This window comes from Cryptotermes secundus, unplaced genomic scaffold (assembly GCF_002891405.2).
Source record: "Cryptotermes secundus unplaced genomic scaffold, Csec_1.0 scaffold362, whole genome shotgun sequence".
NCBI lineage: Eukaryota > Metazoa > Arthropoda > Insecta > Blattodea > Kalotermitidae > Cryptotermes > Cryptotermes secundus.
This window is the reverse complement of record NW_019744413.1, coordinates 23,543-33,969: the sequence shown is the minus strand read 5'-3', so window position 1 is coordinate 33,969 and position 10,427 is coordinate 23,543. Positions and strand designations below refer to the sequence as shown.

The window sequence follows — 10,427 nt, the reverse complement described above, 5'->3', positions numbered from 1 at the left end:
GACATAACTAGTGGAGGCGAGGAGGGATAACTCCACGCCCCCCTACATGCGGAGTTACAGTGGTGACAGAGGCGGGCTGACTCCACGCCCCCCTGCACCACGGCATTACAGTGGCAGCAGCGGGTGGGATACCTCCATTCCCCCCCCCCCTGCGCCGCTAGGGCGTTACATTAACATTTGTGTAAATAAATGTATATGTGTCAGAATAAAGGAGCTGCATATAAATAATTACAACAACTTGATCTACAATAAAATGCAGTTAATCAAATATGCAAGAGATATGCAAGGATGAAGCAAATGGACAAACACAGAACGAAGAAAAGAAAACGAGGAGAGAAAACAATGTATAGTTTCAGGTTGGCAGGTAATATAATTTATGTGCTCCAGAAACTCAGGTTTAACGGGTTTACGCCTGCACAGTGCAGTTGATATGTAAACTAGAAAATGACTAGCGATTAAAACAAACGGAACTGGTTTATATGCTTCATCAGTGAGTATCCTACCTGAAGGGCCGAGCCATAGCTCAAGCGGTTAGTCGCTGACTTCCCACCGCGGCGGCCCGGGTTCGAGCCCGGGCCTGGTCAAGTGGGATTTGTGGTGGACAAAGTGGCGCTGGGGCAGCTTTCTCCGAGTACTTCTGTTTCCCCTGCCAATCTTCATTCCACCAATTGCTCCACAATCACCCTCACCTATCATCTGGGGCTGGTACAACAGGCCAGAAGTGGCCGCAGTACAAGGGAATTAGTCCCACCCCACTAGCAATAAAAAAAATCCTACCTGAAGGTTTCGCCTGACCATGACCTATAAGCAACACGCTTAACGCAAGGAATTTTACAAATTCCTTGTGCAACAGAAATACGGAATGACGCTGCTTGCCGGTGTGACTGATCAAGACTACTTTTTTCCTCACGGGCCAATATAAACTCACATTTATAATGATCTCAGAGTTTGGCTAAATTAATGGAAGTTTATATAATAATTGCCAAATACTAGGAAGTAAACATTTTTCTTTCTTTTTGCTTTGATGCACCATGAGAAACTTCTTAGAAATATGGTAACGTCCTCCTTGGAATGTGTCAGTAGAATTACTTGAAAACAAGAGACCTACATCATTTGAAACACTGGGGAAACATTCAACAAATATCCTGTATGTATGTAAATATCAGAAGTTCGCCCTTCATTTTGGCAGATAAGAGCATTTTATAGAAAGTTGAGATGTGTTTGAACCATTGTGTTAATGTATTTGTAAGAACATGGGCTGTTACGAACTCCCCTAAACACAAATTTAGAAAATTTCTAAGTATGAACACTACTGTGAAAGCTGTAAATAATTCGGTATTCTTATTCAAAGAGAATTTAATGTGACAGTAAGAAATTCAAGTCACGACCCAAGAAAAGATACTAAATAATATTCTCGTAAACAGAATTTTAGTATCGTTTAAGCACAGTGAATTTTGAACGAAAGAATGGGGAAGAATCATTAGTGGCCTATTACAAAGCAATGCCCGGTACACTTTATGGAATACTCAGAATAAGACTTGAAACAGACACAAGAGTAGCGTGTACAATCGGTATGGAGAAAGTTGTGTATTTATTATGAAATACGGAAACAAAGCAACGTCTCATTCGTTGCTGGAGAAAATGTAATCGGCATAAACGCCTCTTGACGTCTGTTAGCAGTTTCTTACTGAAATATTCTCAACTGAACTGCATATCCGGCCGGAGGTTGTCTCCATCGGGGGCGCGTCATGCTGAGGAGACAAACAGATATCAAATGAATGAATCAGGTTCGTGTCCAGCTGTAGGCTTCGTTATTATAACAGCCGTACTGGAACCCAACTCAGGTTCGTTATTATAACAGCGGTAGCAGGAAGGCCACGAGTTCAAGTCCCGATGAGTTCATTGGATTTTTTCAATTGACCTAATCCTTCCGGCCTCACTATGGCCCTTGGGTCGACTCAGACTCTTAACAGAAATGAGTACCTGCAATGTTCTTGGGGGTAAAGCGCAGCCGGCGCGTAAGACTGATAACCTTACCGCCATCTATGACCCGATTGTCTAGAAAATGTGGGAGCCTCAACATCTCACAACCCTATGCGCCTCCACGGCCTGCTACAGGGATGCCTTTAGCTTTTGCTTTTACTTTACTGGAATCTTCGGATTCTGTGCTAACAGACCAGAAAGTTAATCAGAAGTAATCCTGTCTACACTTAATTCGGGAGACAGTTCAAATCTTGGTCGATGTACAGGCTATCCTGACTGAGGTACTGTATTTGTCTTCACTCCTCACAGTAGAATTCCAGGATAGTTTCAACATGACTATATCCTTCATCAGACTGTGCAATATTCTGAACCCTCTAGAGAGATGGGCACAACGACATGCAAGTACAGCAAACATTAGCGCCAGATGCGCTATCCCCGTGAGTTAATGCCCAACCGCGCTCTGTGTTGCGGGAAGTAGTAGTCTGAATTGCAGTTCCCTTGTTCGCTGCTTCAGGCAAATCCCATCCGTCTTCAAATGAGACCGCTGCCGGTCCCGTTAGGTGCTGGCACAATTCAGCGTCTGCATGACCACAGCGCCATCTGCGGCTGTTGGTGCTACAGATGGACAGACAATGGCTGCGACACGTCCTGGCCACCATGTGTTGTTTCCCAAGACTACCGACCTACACTTATGGCACCCGGATGACCCACAAATGGTTCCTTCTGTTATTTCATTAGGCCCTAACTGACTGCTTCCATGAAGAAGCGCAGTGGAAAGATGTAATCCAAAGGAGTAGATGTACCTTAAAAATATGTTCTTCGCAATTTTTCAAAATTCACTGGTTTATATATTCATTTATAAGGTAGACGTAAATTTGCCCCTTCGATCTGAAAATGTGAATGAGGCACATGAACTATGCGAAGGGACTAACACAGATTGAGGGTGTTTGGGCACAAAGTGCTGTAAAGAAAACTTCGGACGTAAGAGAGAGAGAGAGAAGGGGGGCAATAAAGAGAAATACATAAAGAGGAGCTTCATAATTCCTACTCTTCGCCAATGTCATTATGGTGCCCGAATCAAGATGAGAGGGCAGAGCACGGTGGAGATGAGATAAAAATAATAAAAAAAATTGTCCGAAAGCCTCAAGAAAACATATCAACTGGTAGGCTCATGTGAAGACAGGAGAATAATATTAAAGAGCATATTGTAGAAATTGTGCCTCAGCGCGTGGACAGTATTCAGTGACTCACGTGACTTTATTGTAGGTCCAGTGTCAGGTTCGTCAAAATGTGGTAACGAAACTTCGGGTTCCGAATTTGACACTTTTCCAAGTATGGAATTTGATCCGTGAAGATCTTCGAGAATGGTCCTATCCGGTCCATGATTAAAACTACTTGTGCATCCCTGATGTAAGTTATATTTCGTTGCATTCGCTTCTAAATATTACACAAATGGGCTTCTTTGGAGAACTGTAACATAATCTTTTCCCATAAGTGAGCCCTCTATGCGCCTAGGCTAAAGCCTGCAGGTGCCATGACAGACTGTGTATTTGTCAACGTATTTCCTGGCAGAATGGGATATTGAGGGAGCAAAATTGCCGCAAGACGCAGGCCTCACCACAGGTAAACCCTGAAGCAAAGTAGACATGCAAACACAATAATGAATTCTCCCTGTAATTAAATGTTACGACAGACTAGCAATTCGTATAAACTTGTGCTGCGGTTTAGACACCTTGGAGCAAATTTCATATTTGCTTCTTGGTGTGCTGACGAAATTTTTCTGGTTCCATAGGTTATGTACAAGTATAGCGGATAAAAAGGTAAAGCTATCCCTGTAACAGACCGTGAAGGCCCGTAGAGTTGCGAGACGACGTCGAGGCTCCCACATCTTGTACGCAACCGGCTCACAGATGGCGGTGAGGTTGTCAGCCTTACGCACCGGCTCAGTCGACCCCAGGGCCATTGTGCGGGTGGAAGTATTAGGCAATTCCAATGGAAGGTTTGCTAAATGTATATGTTACAGAGCTTCGATGGATACGTTGATTATGAGAGATTGTTTGAACAGTACGCGGAAGGAAATCATCATATTTTAGGATACTTCAGGAAAGACTTAGGTAAATCGCAAGAAACCTGAGTCAATACAGCAGGTCCACTTGCCAAGTTTTGAAAGCGGGACTGCCAGGATATGAATTAGGGGCGCTATTCACTTGCGTTCCCACACATTACAGGTCTGGGAGGCGCTGCTTGAATCCAGATGGTGTACAGCAGTGCTTCTCAACCGCCGGGCCGCGGCCCAGTAGTGGGCCCTGGCATCAATTATACTGGGCCGCGAGAGGCTCTTCTGGAATTTGTCATTTTCATTTTCTAAGCATAATTAATGAATAAATATTTTATAGTGGAAATATTCTGAGGAGAACAATATTTGTGTCGAGAAGCTCAGACACAGAACACCTAAATCTGTGTAGCAAATGTCAGTGACCAAGCCGCATATTTTAAAACATGGAAGTATTCATGAATGATCAGGAATTTTCAGACATCCAAATCTTTCAACATTCGGTAAGCGCAATACCGATGTTTATGACCAGTCATAAAAATTGCCTGCAAGCCGGTTACAACAATGGGCGGCATATCCTCTGTTCTCAGAACTGAGCGAAATAACATCTGTGTTGCAACTGTCAGTGACCAATCAGCAAGGAAGTATAAAGAAACTGTTTCCACTGAAATTGAAGATCAAGGCAGTCTGTATCCGGTTCTCAAGTCTGGTAATACTGAATACTGTTTCTTCGCAAGTTCGCAGTGCAGTGTGTAAGTGCTTGTTTCGAAACCTGAGTCAAGATGTTGTCGTTTGAAAAATATTATCCCGAACATGATCCCCTGAGGCAAAATATGTGGATTATGAACCCTTTTGTTGAACACAAAGAGACAGCCCTTTCCCATGAAGAAACCCTTCAACTTATTGAATTATCATCGGGCAAAGGACTGGAAAGTACCTTTAATACTACGGGTAATTCGAAATTCTGAACGAAAAATGAATAACCAAATTTACATGAAATATCAGTGAGATTTCTTACATGAAATATCACTGAGATTTCTTCTTTGTTTTTCCATCACATATCTTTGTGGAACTGAATTTTCTGCCATGACTGTGCTTAAAACGAAACAGAGGAACTGCCTGCAACTTTCTGACTGTCTCCGTTTGGCTCTCACTTCAATTCATCGCAGAATTAATAAGCTAACGGACGGAAAACAGAAACAGAAGTCTCACTAGCCTAACTAAAACCTTCCAAACTCAGTTGTGATAAAAGAAACTAAGTTTAACTTTCCAATAACTTATAATCGCTGTGTTAAAGTACTGCGTCTTTAAAATAAAAATATTAATTACTGTTAGAAGTAGTGTTTAGAATTGAGAGATTCAGACATTTTTATTTATCAAATTACATACTTTACATATATAATTATTTGGCGTGTGTATGTGATAATAAGTGTTTCGCCGGCAAGTTGACATCCTTCTGCTTCTTCCCCTACTCAGCCGACTTCTATGTTGAGTTACAATGCATAAATATTTTTCTCACTGCCGTTTTTTCAAACCAACATTATTAAAATCAATTTAATAATACAATAATGAATTTTACGCTGAATAACATAAGTTTTTGATGATCAGCATGGGATATGTCAATGAAAATTAGCACAAATTAATTTAATGATGTTGGTCTGAGGAAACTACAAAATGCTACAGTCCAGTGACTGATAACTAATTTAAATGTAATTTTATGTTTGTCAACATGCAACACCGTATACATAAGTGTACTAATACTCTTTATGATTATGCTATAATTAATTACTATTATTACGTTAGCTTAATGCATGAACTTTAACAAAACTGGAAAGGTATTTACGAGTAAATTTGTTGGGACTGGGCCATCGTCTTATAAAAAAAGAACTAACTGGGCCGCGGTCTCATAAAGGTTGAGAACCACTGGTGTACAGGGCATTTGCTATATACGCGTAGATACGGATGTTTGAATCTTTGCTGATACTCTCCTTTCAGTGTCCCTTTCTGTGGCAAAAAATTCATGAAATTACAATTATTTCGTGAAACTAATTCTGATTCATCAAATTAATCTTAGATTAGAATATTCTGGGTCACATTTCTCAAGTCCCAGAAGTGGAGTAGCAGTCATTAATATTAAAAATTTTTCCGTTAAATACGTTAACCTCTTTTTTTCTTATTATTTTCCTTCTTTACTATAAAAATCTTCTCCAACAATGTCTCTTCTCTCCAACCGAATGAGTGTAACAAACAAACAAGAACAACCTGGATGTATGCATCTATCGTGGAATAATTGGTCCTGTTACAAAGGTCACTGCAATTTCTAAATCGAAATTATTACTGAATACCAAGAACCAGTAAGAACCCTGAGCGCTGTTACGGAACACAATGGTTCCTTCGCTAATGTTACTTCAGCTGCGGCACACAACGCGCTGCTTATAATAGTCATGATTTTGCATTATGCAGGTATTCGCCTGGTCTTGAATCAGGCAGTTTGCTAATGCCACGTGCTTTTGTGCATATCACTAGTAAAGAGACAAATGCAGCCTAACATTCGCTGTACACACAGCAAGGTGTCGCCCACCTTGCGCTACTTGCAAACCGCAAACGGCCTGATTCGTGGCGCATGTAACAAGAATTAGTCGGAAAGGCGACAACCAGGAGAAGGATAATGAGAAGAGGAATGAGGAAGAAGAGAGTAAAAGGAGACGACAAGGGACAATAAAGGGGAAGGACTCGACGAGCACAAGGAGAGAAAATTGAACAAGGATAATAAGAAAACATATTGAAAAGGAGGAATAACAAGAATTTTCCAGAGGTTACACAGAAACTGACGAGATTGGAAGATGATTATTAATGGTGAATATGTAAGAACTTGAAAGAAGCGATACGGCACGAAAAATGTTCCGCCCGACCAGGTAGCGTATCTTCCTTACATACGTAATCATCTCTCTCAGCGCTACACAAACACAGGTGAAACGGTGGCGCTAAATGAGCAAAGGATCATCCAATCCTGACGTGACTGTTAGGCATCCGTATACTTAATCCTGGGCACAATTTGACTGCGATGACAATGAAGGTACCTGTTGCTCCCATCTCCCGTACAGTCGCGCCTCAAAAAATAGGCGTGAAATGCTAAGATCAGTAAAGGTCGTACTTGTCAGCCTGTAAGTATCTATCTGTGAAGAGGAGTCAGGGTCATTAAATTGTTAACAGATAAAGCACTTGAGTCAATCAAAAGAATGGTACATGTTTACACAATTTATAATTTGCTCACTTGCCCAAAAAAATTCCGCTCCAGTGCTAACCAACAGTTCATTACAGTGCACACAAGAGTCTGCCACTGCATGCTATCCTGAACTAGTTGAATCCACTCCACAACCTCATAAAACTATTTTTGGTAAATCCTATTCTTCAGATAAATTTTAACTGATCCTCCCATTTATGCCCGAGTAATCTATTCCCTTCAGGTTTTCAGAATGGAATTTTGTATGCATTTCTCATCACCCTCGTGAGTGTTGTATGCCGGCTAACCTCCTCCTTGGCTTGATATTTGGTGAAAAATAAAAAGTACAAAGATTACCATCATGTAATTTTCTCAAAGCTGAAGTTAAAGCTATAACTGATATCTTCACTAACTGGGGAGACACCTTCATTAAAACGCGACTGCTGCGTGCCGTGTTCCTGATTTCAATCTAACTGCCAAGTGCTTGTAAAATAGTCTGAAAACACTTTTTTAACACAGGAGGGAAGAAAGTTGTGTGGGAAAAGTTACTCTTTCGCTAGGCCTCTCCCCACTTTCATGCCGAAAGCTGTCGAGCGCCAACTTCGAACATCATTGTAACATTGAGCAGTCAGGAACACGCTTGACAATTACTATTCGCTGTAACGACCCAAACACTGATCTTACATGATTATAATTTCGAACAATAACTAATAGTAAGAAACTCTATTTAGGTGTAGTTGTCTCTAAGTTTCTTGCGTGAAATGAAACTGCAATGGCGTAAGTATATTCATAAGAACGGTTGGCGCCATTTCCTTCCACACAGAAAGTCTTCCGAAGAATACATGATTGCCAAATCCTACATTATAACTAAAACAAGTCAAGTCCGGCAGGGTGCCACAGTCAGGTTCGCAAGTCCATACAAGAACCCACATAACCTTGCCTGACAAGTTATGGCACTCTGTCCAACTAGGACCAAACCACATCTATGTTTCTTTAATGAGATACTCACTGTATTTAAATTATTTAAGCGAATACACTCTTTCTCCTGAATAATCCTCAGCGATTTCCTTCCTCTTTTGAAACACTTGTCACCCACAAGCACGAGCACTGACACCAAACACACCCACACACATCTGCCCGGCCAGATACACAGTGCCGCTCCAAACACACCTTCCGTCCCCACCAACCTACTGACGAACACAGGAGTAAAACTGCTGGCTCTGTGGGTTGTCACTCAGCTACTCAACAGCTGAGGCCAGCGATCTCACTGCAATCTGCTGTCATTATTGAACACTAACTTCAATTCTTCAGGCTGAAACCACTGCCATCTGTCGAGCTTATAATGCATAATATCTTAAATGTCACCTTAATTCTTTTGTTTACACAAAAGGTCAATGGCACATGGAACACTGTTAAACTAGTTTCACTTCTTCCTAGACGTCAAGTATTCGACACCCATTCGCATCTAAACAACAAACAAAAACTAAACCTTTTTGGTATCTAATTTATTAATACCGTAAGTTCTTTTAGACTACAACCTGTTGCATGCGTAAGCGATGCTCGGTTCGAATCTGGTCCGGATCATGACTGAGATACTGGTAGTTTTCCTCAGTCCCTTTAGGCAAATTCTGGGATAGTACCTCGTTTCGACCACAACCGTTTCCTCTCACAAGCCTTCCAATTCAGCAGGCATCCTGCCATGGGACGCCATATACTGGTAGTCTCGATTCCAAGAGCGTCGTTAAATGATACACACATATGTGTGCTCTACAGACATGAAGATACACGCATACATCCACACATGCGTACATAAGGTAAGGTAAAGGTGTCCCTATGCTCAGCGAATTAAGCACTAAACCATGAAGGCGTATGGGGGAGTGGATTTATAGAGCCACATTTTCTTGACGTCCGAACGACATGAAGAAGTGAAAATTCTTGCCCACACCGGGACACGAACTCCGACCCCTCTGTCGTCCAGCCCGTAGCCAGTCGCTATACCGACTTCACTATCTTGACTCCTGTATTTCATACTTACATATTTCACCGAGTCAAGAAATTCGTCGCCTTTTATGGAAGTCGAAGATTCATTACCATATTCATATGAGGCAGCCACTGGTCCCTATCCCGTGTCAAATGAACCCAGTTCACATGCTCCCACCCAATTTCCTTAACTAAAACCTATTTAATATTACTGTCCGATCTGTGTCTAGGTCTTCCAAGTGGTCTCTTTCCTTGGGGTTCTCCGACCACAATTTTGTGTGGACTTCTCTTTTATCCTGTGTGTGCTACACGGCTCGCTCATCTCATCCGCCTCCATACTTCTGAATAGAAAGAAAACACAACAAAGTACGCTGACCTACATATATTTATAGTTATGTGTCAGGTGTTTCTCAGGATTCGGCGGAAAATAATGTGTCAGGTGTTACAATTGTTCTGTCTCGCGAGAGATCTCTGGGATCAATAAGTAACTGAGATGCTTTACTGTCACAAAGGTGGCTGGTATATGACACCGTGTAGTCTGGCATATGGCTATTGACTTTTTCGAGGGATGTTCTACTTTCGTCTTCAGGGTAGAAGGGCGGAAATGAACCCACTCGGGTTCACACTGATGGACAAGCTTTAACGTCTTGAGGAACAGTGGCGTATCTAAACATTTTCTTTCCTCTGAAATGTTCGAGCGTGAAGCGTGTATTTCCTGTTTATTTAGTGGCACTTCCTATATAGCAGCTTATATAGCGTCCAACGATAGGATGACTGGTAAATTATGAATTGGAAAGTATCTGGAAGGAAACGCTTGTGACCTATTCTTGGATACTCTACCGGTTATTGCATGGAAACTGAGGAAAGCCAAGAAAAATTTTAGTCAAAATATCCGGATTCTGGGCTGGGATTAGAACCCGGGACCTCGTGGATTGCTCGCCACTTGAGCGACAGGTTAGGTCAATAAGGCGTCTGTGGGGTTTCTGTCAGTCCACGGCAGATTATGTCCGAGAGTCACGAAAAGTCTACATAAATATTTGTCGGTTATATCTCGCAATGTCTGTTTAAGTGAAATGGTATTTTCCTGCTGTTGCCTGATTGACTGTTCCTTCTTTTCCCTCGAGATGATGAATTTCTCCGGAAGACAGATCTCGTTGCACAACTTGTTGTAGTCTGGGAGTAAATAAA

The 10,427-nt window shown here is 41.7% G+C and overlaps 1 protein-coding gene across 2 annotated transcripts in view; it reads right to left on the bottom strand.

Moving 5' to 3' along the window:
* The window catches only part of LOC111874725, a 164,366-nt gene extending 155,898 nt beyond the window's left edge, over positions 1 to 8,468 (bottom strand). For both annotated transcript variants that reach the window (XR_004514135.1, XM_023870460.2), the window contains exon 1: positions 8,269 to 8,468. The gene's annotated coding sequence lies outside the window, so the exon portion shown is untranslated. The remainder of the gene's footprint in view (positions 1 to 8,268) is intronic.
* Between the last annotated feature and the right edge of the window lie 1,959 nt (positions 8,469 to 10,427).